Source organism: Emydura macquarii, unplaced genomic scaffold, assembly GCF_026122565.2.
Source record: "Emydura macquarii macquarii isolate MOO-44397 ecotype Brisbane River unplaced genomic scaffold, CSIRO-AGI_Emac_v2 contig_3451, whole genome shotgun sequence".
Lineage (NCBI taxonomy): Eukaryota > Metazoa > Chordata > Testudines > Chelidae > Emydura > Emydura macquarii.
Genome location: NW_027133588.1, coordinates 4021778 through 4035863, shown reverse-complemented (window position 1 = coordinate 4035863; position 14086 = coordinate 4021778).

Sequence of the window (14086 nt, the reverse complement as noted above, 5' to 3'; positions counted from 1 at the left end):
AAAACTGCTTTTTGCTTAGAAAGGCCAGCTGTTGTACCACAGTGAAGGGGAAGGAATCAAAGGAGAAAGGTAGCATAGGTTTCTAGTTAGGAGTTTGTAATCTAAATCTGACATCAAAGCAGAGACAGCAAGACTCAAGAGGATTTTAGAGAAAAAAAATTAACAGAAAACATTATTTTAAATCTAAGGCAGAGAACTAATCTGCTAATTAAATTGATGGATTCCATTGTAATGAACAATTTTTTCCATTGTGTAATCTATTTTGATTTCAGATGTAGCATCTGAGAAAGGGGGCAAATGGCTCAGACTAGGAAAAACACTAAATGGAAAATGGGAAAGGAAAAGACATGGACACAAACCAACATTACTGCATATATTTTTGTGAATTTTTTTATATCTTGGTGGGAAACAGAAAATATCCCAAAAGTTTCCCTGTCTGTCATCTATGAAAAAGTGGTTTATAAATGGAAAAATAACAAGATTTTTAAAAAATGATACACCCCTTGATTAGACACAATAATGTGTAATAAACAAAAATAATTCTTTCCTTTGTACTCCCTATGGGCTTGACCTTGCAGTCAAATCCATGTAAGCAGATTCTCGAGAGCCTCGCTGACTGCAACAGGTTTCTGCACAGGTGCAAGGAACTACCTTGATCTGATTGCAGGGTGAGGACCTATGTTTGCAAAATCCAAATTCTGCTAGATGCATAGATCTCTACAATTCTTCTGGCATATTCATATCAATAAATACATGTTTTAAAAACTGTCCAGACAGAAGGGGATGAGTAAGGAAGAGGGCCATCAATTTAGTAATGATGAATTTTCAAAGAGTTAAAAATGGGTTTGGTTAAGTATTGAAAACTTGGAACACTTAACTGAATTTCTTTGGTCTAGAAATCAGCCTGGGGATCTCTTGAGAATTGCTTTTCTCATGTAGGGTGACCACTTAGCAAATGTGGAAAATCGGGAACCGGGGGTGGATGGTAATAGGTGCCTATGGAAAACAAAGCCCTGAATATCGGGACTGTCCCTATAAAATTGGGACATCTAGTTACCCTATTCTCATGAGATGTTCAGGACATTCTTTTTTGGGAGTAGACTAGAAGTATCACAATATCTTCTTGTGAACAAGAGGGAAGCCAAATGGCTTCTGTTCAGAATAGCCTCTTATAGTATGTTAGTATTTCCATTTCTGATCCAGGTTAAAATTGAGATGTGTAGAAACATGGAAGTTAAGAAAGAAAAGATTACTATTTTTTTTCTAAATGTCAAAGAGGTTTAGTTCAGTTCTGCTCAAGTGTTAGCCAAAAGTTTGCTTCAGACCTCCCCTATAATTTTTCTAGGCAGAATTCTGCTGTTCTCTCCACACAGCAGACCTCATCTTTGAAGTCAGGAGAGATGATCTTGTGGGTAAAGTACAGATCTGAGAGTCAGGTTATCTGAGTTCTGTCTGCCACTGGCTCACTTTGTGACGTTGCAAAGGTCATTGAATGTCTTTTGTTTCCTTGTCTGAAGTGGGGATAATACTTCCTCATCATGAAATCTTTACAGAAAATGGTAAAATATTATTACGTCCTGCTGTACCTGTATGTACAGAACTGAGTGTTCCATAAATGTAGGGAGTGCTGGGATCTGCTATGCAGATCTGAAAGCAGATTATTATAAGTAGTCCCATTAAAGTTGTGTAAATAATTCAAGCAGGACTTGGTGCCAAATCTAAAAGAGCAGAAGGCTGGGGCAAATTCTGTTGCCATGAAACCTTTAGGATGAATTGGGCTGAAGCTATGTACCATCAGCTCTTTTTCCTGTTGGTCTGCAGCAACTACAAATGGGCTATCCCACCCTGTGACAGAGTCCTTGTTGTCTTTGGTTTCAGAGAGTGTTTTATGACATCAGTCCTATCGTAATATATTTGCATCTTTCCTATTAGGAAATAATAAAATTACTTTCTCTTACGCAGTGGCTGATTTACATAACGTACCTGTGATCGCAGAGCCGGTGGAGGTTGTCCTTTAGTTTACCAAGCGCAAAGCTCTATAGCCAGAGTTCACCTAAGATAGATGCATTTACACAGGACCTTTTATCCAGGTTTCTCAAAATGCTTTATGAAGTGTCCCTGTGAGGTAAATATTATTATCCTAATTTTACACAGTGAGAAACTGACACAAAGAGGTTAGGTTAACAGGGTCACACAGCAAGTTATCAGTAGAGTCCAAAATAGAACCCAGGAGTCCAGACTCCCTGACCTGTGTTCCAATAGCCCAGATCTTGAGCGGTGTCTGAGGAACACAGAGTGCAACTCAGGAGAGACAAATGTGAAGGCCCCAGTCCTGGTTTAAATTAGAGGCTGCTCTGATTTATGCAGGTTGTCAAGGACAAATCAAGGGGGTCATTCCTACAGTCAAGGGTGAACAGGGCATAAGGGAGCTCCAGCAACACTTAGGCCATTGCCAGAAGAGTGGTGGTGTTGAAAGCACCAAGGTATTGTTACACCGTTTCATGATCTGATGGTCAGGTAAGAGGACTCCTGCTAGTGCAAAGCTGCCATAAGACAGAGTAGTATGGGAGACAGCATGGCTAAAACACTGTTTTTTGGTTGTCTTCCAAAGCCACCTCTACATCCTGCATTTTCTGTTGCTGTTGACACCACCACCATGTTCCCTGATTCTCAGGCTTGTAACTTGAGAGTCATCTTCAACTTTTCCCTCTCATTCTCCCCTTAAATCCAGGCTGTGTCCAAATCTTGCCCTTGCTTCCTCCATAGCATTTCAAAGATCCATCCCTTCCACTTCCTCCTGGCAGCTAGAATTCTCATCCATCCCCTAATCATCGTCTGTCTCGATTAGTGCCTCCTCCTGCCTCACATCCTCTATATCCACATGAACCTCCCTGCCCTCCACCCAGCATGCAGCCACAATGCCTTTGAGCCCATCAATCTGATAACGTCCCTCCCCTCACTGAATTCTGCACTGGCTCCCCATTCCATGTTGCATCACATCTAAGTTCCTCACCCCCACACATTTTCATGCATGTACATTAGTCTGCCCCTTCTTGGTTTTTTTTGAAACCTGTTTTGTTTCTTATCACAGGGCCACTTGGCCTCCTCCCCTTCCTCAATGACTCCAGCCATGAAACTACATTTCTTCCACAAGCATCTTGGTGCCTTCTTTCATCCCTTATATGGAATGAAGTTCTTCCTACTCCTACTCTGATCAGCAGGTGACTGCTCTCCCCTCATTTCAATCCCTGCAGAAGACTAAGAAGTGAGGAAGGATGGTCTTGTAATTAAGGCAGTGGACTGGAGCTTTGGAAATCTGGCTTCAGTTCCTAACTGTTCCTGTGTGACCTTAAGCAAGTCACTGAACTGACTTAGTCAGCTCCACCTGATTTCATTAGGAATCACAGCTTAGTACCCCTGAGAACCAGGTTCTTAATCTGTGCCTCAGTAAAATAGGGATAATAATCATCAGCAACAGGGATAACAGTACTACCTTTCTCATACCCTTTGGCTTTCTTGTCTATTTAAATCATAATCTCTTCGGAGCAGAGGCTGTCTATATAGTTGTACAGCACCTAGCACAGTGGGATTTTGACCTGATTTCAGGTCTTTAGGTGCTACTGCAATACAAATGATACTAGTTCTGCCCAAGAAATAACTCAATGTAACAGGGTCAGCCACCTCCCATGCACCCAGGCATGCCCTGTAGGGCCCTGCTAACAACTTCTCCCTTGAATGACACCTTAAACCTCACACAGGCTTTTCTTGTCCAGTCCCCATCCCTTCTCAGGGGTCCAAGCTTATTCATGTAAATAAAGCTCCAAAATAAAACGTATAGTCCCAAAACACAGCCCTCTTGCCAGGTAACACCCAGGCTTTTCTTGTCTGGGGCCTTTCCTGCTTTGGCAGGGCCTCCCTGGCTGGAGCCTCAAATTTCCGTTTGCGGCTTCAGCTTCCCCACCCTCTAGTATTAGGGTCTTCCCTGCAGTGCACCCATGTGCAGCCCTGTATAGGGAATTACCTGATCCAACCCTGCTGGGCTCTTTAGTAATCAGGATTGGCTAGCCCCAGGCCCTTGAGCTCTTAAGGGGCAAGCCACCCGGTTACACTCAATATTCATATATATTCAGAACATGTATGTGAACCCCAAAGATGGGTACCCTGGGTATCCACACTGCCTGTTGCTGTAATTCTCATCATTCTGTCCACCATCTTCATCCTCGTTGTACTGTGTGCCATTTTCACGTCTGTACTTTAGATGGGGAGTTCTTTGAAAAGGAACTGGTTTTTTTTATGTGATCTGTGAAGCATTTAGTGCAATTATGAGTGCCAGTTAAAAACGTAATTATAATAATCACACTGGTTCTGTGCAATCCAGTGTCCTTCAAATCCTTTTAATTACTAGCTCTGTTCTCAGGTCTGTTAATTTCCCTTTCAGAAAGGAAGGCAAGCACTCTAATGGGTCTATTTCCTTCACAAAAGAGTAGGGAAATTTGTCAAAACAGAATGGGACTGAAAGTGACTAAGGGCTTGTCTACACAAGGACCCCGGGCATCATCTTTGACAGGGAGCTGTTTCTGGATTCTCTCATCCAGGCTATGTCTAAATCTTGCAGATACTTTCTGAATAACATCTGTAAGATATGACCTTGCCTATCCATTCACACAGCTAAAACTTTCATCCAGGCTCTCAGCATATCATGTCTTAGTTACTGTAATATCCTTCTTTCTAGCCTTGACAAATGCAGATGTGCCTTGCTCATATCCATTCAGAATGCTGCTGCAAAGTTCATTCTCCTAGTTAATTGCTTTGACCATGTCACTCCTCTCTTTGAATTCTTCCACTGGTTTCCCCTCCTCTGTTCCATCAAACATAGATGCTTGCCTTCACTTGTCAAGGCTCTTCACAGCTTATCCTCTCCCTACATATTATCTCTTTCACTATTGAGATATCAGTTCGCACTTCCAATTAGTCATGATGCCAGCGTCCATCACCAAATGTCCAATTTTCAAACAAGCACCTTTGTGCTTTCTCCCATGCTGCCCCTTGCATTTGGGAGGAGTTTCTCAGAAACATTTGAGAAGCTACATCATTATCCTCCTCCAAATCCATCCTTAAAACTCTCCTCTGTCATGATGACTACAAAAAACATGACAATGGCTAGCCTGCTGGTGTGCTGAGACCACTGCCTATCATTCTGCCCATATTTTCTCATTGTTTCCTTGTAGCTCCCTGTCTGTCTGTGTCCATCTGTAGTCTTTTGTCTTATACTTAGATTGTAAGCTCTTTATCTTTTTGTTCAGTTTTTGTACAGTGCCTAGTACAAAGGGGTCCTGGTCCATGACTAGGGCTTCTAGACATTATGGTAATACAAATAAATAATAAATAATAACAATTGTGAATTGAAAGAAGTTTGCAGGTGCAATTTAGATAACCCTCTACAATTCAGTTGCATAGCCAAATTCATTCAAACCTTGTCAATCTAGAACTCAGGCTGAAAAATGTCATAAGGACATGCTCTTTCAGGAGATTTGTGTTGCTCTTTGTTTCTGATCAGGCTAAAAACATGTCACCAGAACCACCTTTCCTGTGGTGGTGTATTTTGGCATCTGTGCTTTTAGTCTTGGATGAAGTCAGGAGACACATTCAAGATCTGGAAGGTTCAGATCTGGATCCAGCAGTTGAAGGTTATTCAGGCCTCTCTTTGGCTAATAAAGATATCGGATACTAGCACTGTGTGTTAAAGCATGATGGCAAAATTCTCCTATCACCCATATCCATCTTACGGATGTACCTATTCTGTAGGAAATATTGGCCAAATCCAGCTTTACTTTACACTATTGACAGTATAGTGGTTGCACAAATATAGCAGACTTATATTTGGGCCACACTGCATGCATAACACCACTGACATCAGTGGAAGTTCTGCACATATAATACGTGCAGAATAAGAGATCTGTACTCTGGGAAAAGATCTGCAGTGCAGATGATTGAGGAAAAATTCCCTCAGACTTTTAAGATCTATGATTTTCCTGTCATTTGTTCAGAGCTGTTCAGGAAAACTCAGAGTAATTTGGGTTATTGGTGTCTAATGCTGCTTATTGTATGTGTTTTCCCCAAATTGCTGTATCAAATCTGACATATATCGCAATCTCCATTTATAGTCCTTTTCTATGACCATAGAAAATAGCATGTATGTAAAGTGTCAGCATAAACAGGGCAACTAATTATATTCCTAACTGCAAATATTGTAAATTGTGAGGATATCTATCTGAAGAGTGCCATCTAAAATATAAGTAACTGTTATGCTGCTTGTCATTCGTGGCACCTATCTTGCTGTCCTAGTGCTCTGAAGTCTCTATTTAAATCAAAGGGGTATTAAGACCTCATATTTAGTGCACACAGCAAGTGTAGTAGATGCAGTCAATCTGGAATGTTTTAAGGGCATCAGAAAGTTAATTTAAATATTTGCTACATAGCTACCTAGTCTCAATATTGCTGCCTGCTGACATTCCCTGTAAGTGGGATATGTGCTAAAGACAACTATCCACCTCTCCCAAATTTTCCCCCTGTATCTAATGCTCTCTCTGTCCTCCCAGACCCTCCTGACTGTTTATTAGGAAATACATTGTTTGCAATGGGGGTTAATTCCCCTTAACAAGTGGAGAAATTTGTTTGGGAATACACAGCGTAACTGAATTATACTGTTCAGCTCTAACAAGTAACATAGGGTATTGGTTTTTTAGGGCAGGGGAGAGAGGTGAGGAGGAGGGTAAGAGCAGAACTTTTCTGAAATGAGGATGTCAGAGATGATAATGATGATTAATGTGATCTACTCAGAGTATACTGGGTCGAGCCCTTCAGTCCTCATTCAGACAAAACTCCCACTGAAATCAGAGAATATTTTACCTAAGGAGGGACAAGTGGATGCAGGATTTTGCCCACTGCTGCTCAGCTCATGGCTCAAGAGATCTCCTGTGAATAATAAACCATGATAGTAGGAATCAGATCTGACTAGAAATACACTGAAGGGAGAACATCTCTCGGGTTCAGTATGCAACTCAAGTCTTTTTTCCAAAACATATTTGCCTCTTTTTGTAATAGTATTATTTTGTTTACCTGAGGAAAATCCACTCAGCAAAAAAGCACTTCTCCTTCATAATGGAAATATAATGTACAGACAGGCATTTATTAGTTGTGCAGCCAGTATCAGACAACAATTTGCTGGCAGTTAGTTACCTAAGAGCTGTGAATCACAGAAAAGCATTATCACTGCTCAGCATGAGCTCTTCGAGAAGTTAGGTCAGCATCAGTGTTTCTATAACACAAGACAGAGTCACTAAAGCATTCATGACATAAACAGTAGCATTAATTTTGTGATATGTGCTGAGACCACACAAGGAAATGGCAAGTGAAGGCTGATGCTTTGTGCTTATCACATCCTGCCTTGCCCAATTATTGCAATCCTTATGAGATGTAATAGCAATGGGTTATATCCCCCTGCATCATTATTCATGCTTAGGACAAACTTCCACTGACGTAAAGGTACAATGCATGACCTGTACAGTTATTAAAGGTTATCTGCAAAGAAAATAAATATAGGTTATTTGCCCTTTTTGTTTCTTTGCGGTGAAGCTCTGAAGGTTTTTGTTTGTTTTTGTTTTCATTCTGCTTATTTTTCACATTAGCAATATCATGTCTTGACTTGTTTTGAGTCTGTTAGAAGATTCCTTGGAAGACAAAAGAGTTGGAGTGAGATTTTTTTTCAGCCCTCAGAAGTAGTACTGCATGGCACAGAGTATCCATGTAGGACCGGCAGACCCACTGCGAAGAGATCATCAACAGAAAAAAACGGACAAGAATGGGCCTTATCCTCTGTGGTCTTGCACCTTCTGGAGTCATTTACTTCAGTGCAAAGTGGATGTAAAATGCTACCCAGTTAGAATGGTAGCATTTTACTCACACTTTGCACTGTTGTAAATGACTACAGAAGGTGCAAGGCCATGGAGAATCAGGCTCAAGGTTTAAGAATCAACAGCTGGAAAAATCAAGTTATTGGAGTTGGACGCACAGGGGAGAGAGTTTATTCTCCTCTGTAGTAACTTCATACCAAATCTGGATCCTAATGAATTCAGTAGGAATTTTGTCATCAGCTTCAATCAGATGAAGGGCAAAGTTTGCATTTGGAGTTAAATTCCACAGAGATGGTTCTTAAAGCTTCTTTATTGACTCTATTCTACTGATAGCTATTTTTGTGTGTAAATAACTTCATTTCATTTTATATTTGTCTGTTGGAGTTGTGTATATTAGTTAAAGGTCTACAGAAGGTAAGTAATATAAAATCATCCATTCTCAAAATATTCTGCATTAAAAGAGTGAATTGGAAACAAAACCAAACCAAAAAACCCAAACCTGTAGTTGGTGCATGATGAGTAAACTAGCAATGAGAGAAAAATCTCACTCTGAAAGTAATGGACTTTCAGAAAAAGAAGCAAGTCATATCTAACTCACAGAGAAATGTAACACCTAGGTTTGGTTTTAGTATTTTAAGTGGAAGATGCCTTGTAGACAGCTTGTGTAGTTAAGTTCTCTATTTAACTACACAGATACAAAAGCAATGCAAGCTTCCATCACACCATTACCTGTCAATATGGTTCAACTCTACTTCTATAGCTGAAAAAGTAGCTCATTATCCATGATCATTCAAACCCTTGAGCTCTAATAAGGCTGCCAATAAGTATGTCAGTTTGGCATCCAGTATCTATTGGCGCTATTAGAAACTGGGCTTCGCACACCAACTCAATCAGCTCCCTTTCTCAATAAGAGCATGAAGAAACGTTGGGGGAGAACGGAGCAGCTGTGTGAAATTGCCGGTTTAACTTCTCAGAGATCAGAAAACCTTTTATTGTTGTTTTCAGTTGTGTTTATTCATACCTTGGAATTTCACTTTGAGCTTTTTGTGTTTGTATAAAGCTGAAAAACTTGGAGTGAAATTCAGCCTAAACCACAAAGTCTCTTAGAGTTTAGAGTTGAGATCATGTGAAAGTGCCACATATGCTGTGGTTTCTACCTGAAACTTTAAGCATGAGCCCCCAACCAGCTTTAGATATTAGAAAGAGGGAATATTGGGCCATCCCTTTACGCATTTGGAGAAGTGCTGTGCAGCACAACCTAATCAATCCTGCAGAGAGCTCAGATTTGGGGCCATTTTAAAGAGTGAATGCAGAGTGCTCTGATTTTAACAAACAAAATGTCCATGGAAGATTCAATGAACTGTGATGGATGCTTTACATTGCAAGCATTCAGTCAGGAAATTCTGACAGCGCTAATATGCTTTGGGATCTGCTGATGAAAAGCGCTATATAAAAGCAATGTGTTATTATTATTATTATATGAGTTTTAAATACACCAACCCAGATTTCAAAGCTCAGTGTTCCCAAGAGCATGCCTGCACTTGCATCTGCCTAATTTAATTTGCATTGAATCATTAGAAATTTTGGGATTCTCCACATGAAATCCTCCCTCCTGGCACACAGAGTAGAAGTGGGATTTGGGCCACATAGCAGAGACTGATACTCTTCAACCCTGAATCTATAGGGACCCCCTGTGGGAGGGGTTGTGGACTAAAGAATCCATTTAGTCCCCTCCCCCATTCCATTCCTGCTGTCTTCATCTGCTTCAAAGTGAATTGTGTAACGTAATCATACAAATCTAGATATGTATCTGCATTTTATTTTTTTATTTTCTACTGTTTATTATTTCTGTAACTGTATTAATTCATAAAGGTGTCATAACTGGGTGAAACCTTGTTATGGACTGAGTTAAAACCTCATTCAAACTGATGTATGAACAAGTTCCCTATTTGAGCCCTCGTCTACACTACAAAATTACTTTGATATAATTTACATCGCTCAAGGGTGTGAATAATCCACACCCTTGAGTGGTGTAGTTATACTGATCTATGCACCGGTGTAGACAGTGCTATGTCAGCAGGAGAGCTCCCACCGACATAGCTACTGCCTCTTACAGAGGTGGAGTTATTAAGCTGATGGGAGAGCTCTTTCCCATCGGCTTAGAGCATCTTCACCAGAAGCTGCGCTGCTGTAAATTTGTAGTGTAGACCAGCCCTAAGATAGCTGTAAGAGACAGTTAAGGGGGTCATACCTGAAACAGATGCCTGGACTACACCAGAATTTTACATCGGCATAGCTACATCGCTCAGGGGTGTGAAAAATCCAGCCCCTTGAGAAATGTAACTCTACTAACCTAATCCGCAGTGTAGATAACTAGGTCAATGGAGGAATTCTGTAGACCTAGCTATTGCCCCTTGCAAAGGTGAATTACCTGTGCCAACAGGAGAATCCCTCCTGTCAGCATAGGTAATGTCTACACTGAAGTGCTACAGCGGCACAGCTGTACTGTTTTAAGTTTAGACAAGCCCAAAGCCTAAAAGAGTCTGTCTAGAAACTAGCACCACGTGGAGGTTTGACTAGGTATTATGACCAGGTGTGCGTGTGTGAGCGCAGAGCAGTAGCCTGTGAGCACAGTGTCACCCTGGAACAAGCTAGAGGGAGGGCTTTTGAGGCTGTTGGCTCCAGAGGCTTGGGCTAGTAAGCCAAGAAACTGCTCCTTTTGTTCGTCCTTCTCCATTCAGACACGACTTCGTATATTCTTCGTAAATAAATAAAACTGCATCAAAGAAATACCTGGCTATCACCAATTTCTGCTCCCATCTGGAACTTCCCAGAGCCCTGAAATTTGAGTAGCCGCTCTGGCCGAAAAGGGACGACAAAACACGAATACACATTGGTGTGATATACTGTGTGAGATCAAGTAATTCCGATTATTGTTATTACTACTCAGCCAATCACTGTTTACAGGTTAGCAATTCTTACCAGCTTTATCAGAATTCCAAATCACGGGTGTGAAAACCAGACAGCAAGAATTTACAGAAAGCAACCTGCTATTTCACTGGAGCAGTGTGCTCTTATCTCCACTGCTTCACACACAGAAACACCTGCCGATTGAATGAGACTATTGCCTAAAAATCTGAAGTAAACAAATGATTGGCCAGATTGTGTAACCATACGGAAGAAACATAAACACAGCAGAGGTCTAAATATGCTCCCACTGAAACCAGTGGCTCCTGTAAGTGTGCACACACACAAACACATGTTGTGTAAGGGAGCCCTGATATCCCTGGATCTAGCCATGGGAAAATTCCTCTGGTGAAGACACTGCAGAGGATCCCTTTGCAAGCTCTGGTATAGAGGGCATGCAGAGAGTGGAGCTGGGGGCAAGAGAGATGTGTCAGGAGCAGGACTGCAGCATGGAGTGCTATGGTTTTCTGTGTAGTGTTCTGAGCCATAGGACAGCTTCAGGGAGGCTGCTGCAACTACAATAAGCCCCTTTGGCGGTCCATGTTACATCAGGGGCTGCTCTGGCCCACAGGTTTAGGGGGGTGCAAAGGCAGGTGGATTAAAGCCATCTTACTCTCTCCTCCCCATGGGCTGCGAATTCTTCGCTGAACCTCTTAGAATCCCAGCACAGACTTTTATCCCCCATGGTGTCACTAGGTATAAGATTGGGCCCTGCTCCCAAGAACTTTTTGATGGGGTCACAGGAGATTATGGGTCTGATTCACTGCTGCCCTGCCCCTTCTACACTTTTTTGTACCTGTGTGGAATGGATGTACATTCTCCCAAACTGGATTGGGAGCATTTCACACCCTCTTTGCACTGGTATAAATGACCATGCACAGTGCAGGGCAGTGGAGAATCAGACCCTATGCAAGTATTTATATGGTCAGTTTTCCTTCAAGCTTGTTGGAGGGTTCGGACATATTGGTTTGTAGAGCTGTTTCATTTCTAGGACTCTGGCGGACACATGGGCTAGATCCTGGGTTGAGACTGAACTGGACAGAGCACAGGTTAGTGGGTGATGTGCGAAGGTGGATTAGTGCTTTCTTCTGCACCCTCGGATCCTCATGTTGCTGTGTGCAGGGACAGCCCCCTTAATTCCAGGCAGTAAATAGTGGTGGAGAAGATGCAGCTGCTTTGTAACCTCTTCCCCAGTGGATTTTCTGTTCTGAGGACCCCAGGCATGGATCTATGGTGGCAGAAGCTGATAGAAACGCTAGATAAATTTGGCTCCTGTGTCCCTAAGGAGGATCTTCTTTGGGGCTTGGCAGTAGGCAAAGAGACAGAATAACTAGTCCTGCTGTGTAGCATTGCATAGAGCAATATAAAGTCTCATAGCTCTATCCCATGCAGCATTCTGCTTTACATGTTAGGTAACAATGATAAGAGGCATCCCGGAAGAGACACATATAGTCTTAAGGCCAAAATTCTCAAAAGCTTCATGCGATATTAGCCAATTGCCTCTGCTTTTGAGTGCACAAGTTAAGACACTTCAGGCTTGATATTCAGAGGTGCTAGGCACCCATAGCTCCTACTGACTTCATCTGGGATTGTGGGTGCTCTGCACCTCTGAATAATCAGGGCCCAGGTAGCTCAAGCTGGGCATCCAAAGATCAGTGACCACGTCTATAAATTTGGGTAAGTTTTTAAACTTAAAACTGCAGGAAAGCATCTGATGATAAAAGAGCTGATGACATTAGCTCTAAAGATAGAGTCCAGATAATTTGCATTTCTGTGAAAAATGAACACCTACCGGTCTGACATTCCTATTTTTAACAGTTTGCAAATGAATGAACAAAAGCGTTTGTTCCCTTATGCAAAGTGTAAAAGGCTCTAGTCAAATGGGAATATTATTTCTTTCCACTTATTAAAAAAAAAAAAAAAAAAAGGTAAAGTCCTCTTGTTGAAGGTTTTAAAAAATGTGTTATTTACCCAAGGGAAATATTGAAATACCAGAATGTTCAGTTCCTGCATAAGAAAGGGTATACTGAGTCAGACCAATAGTCCACTTAGTCCAGTTACCTGTCTTCTGACAGTCACCAGCACCAGATGCTTCAGTGGGAATGAACAGAACAAGGCAATTATCGAGTGATCCATTCCTATCATCCAGCCCCAGCTTCTGGCAGCCAGTGGTTTTGGGACACCCAGAGCATTGGATTGCATCCCTGACCGTCTTGGCTAATTGCCATTGATGGACTAGTCCTCCATGAATTTATCTAATTCTTTTTTGAACCCAATTATACTTTTGGCCTTCACCGCATCCTCTAACAACAAGTTCCAAGTTGTCTGTGCATTCCTTATGTTTGTTTTAAACCTGTTGCCTATTAATTTCATTGGGTGACCTCTGGCTCTTGTGTTTTGTGAAAAGATTAATAACACTTCCCTATTCACTGTCTCCACGCCATTCATGATATTATAGACCTTTATCATATCCCTCCTTAGTTGTCTTTTTTCTAAGTTGACCAGTCCCAGTCTTTTTAATCTCTCATATGAAAGCTGTTCCATCCCTATAATCATTTTTGTTGTCCTTCTCTGTACTTTTTCTAGTTCTAATATATCTTTTTTAAGATGGGGAGACCGGAAGGGCATGTGGTATTCAAGGTGTGGGCATACCATGGATTTATAGAGCAGCATTATGATATTTTCTGTTTTATTATCTATCCCTTTCCTAACATTCTGTTAGCTGTTTTGACTGCCAGTCACATTGAGCTGATGTTTCCAGAGACCTATTCCTGATGATCTGAGATCTCTTTCTTGAGTGGTAACCTCTAATTTAGAACACATTTGGATGTATAGTTGGGATAATGTTTTCCAATGTGCATTACTTTGCACTTATCAACATTGAATTTCATCTGCCATTTTGTTGTCCAGTCACCAAGTTTTGTGAAATCCCTTTGTAACTCGACAATGACCACAGTGACTTAAGTAGATATATATTTAAAGCCTTTACCGTGGTTTGTAGTGAAGGAGACCAGATCAGCTCAATCTAGTCTCTTGGTTAGATATGTATTTAGGTATGTTTTTAAGATGCTGTGTTACACATAACATTTTGCTGTCTTGTGGAGGTAACCTGGAAGTGAAATGACGACACAGATTGATACTGAAATGGCTGTTTGACATGGACAAAGTATGGACATCAAGATGTGACATATATTTATGAAAAGCAG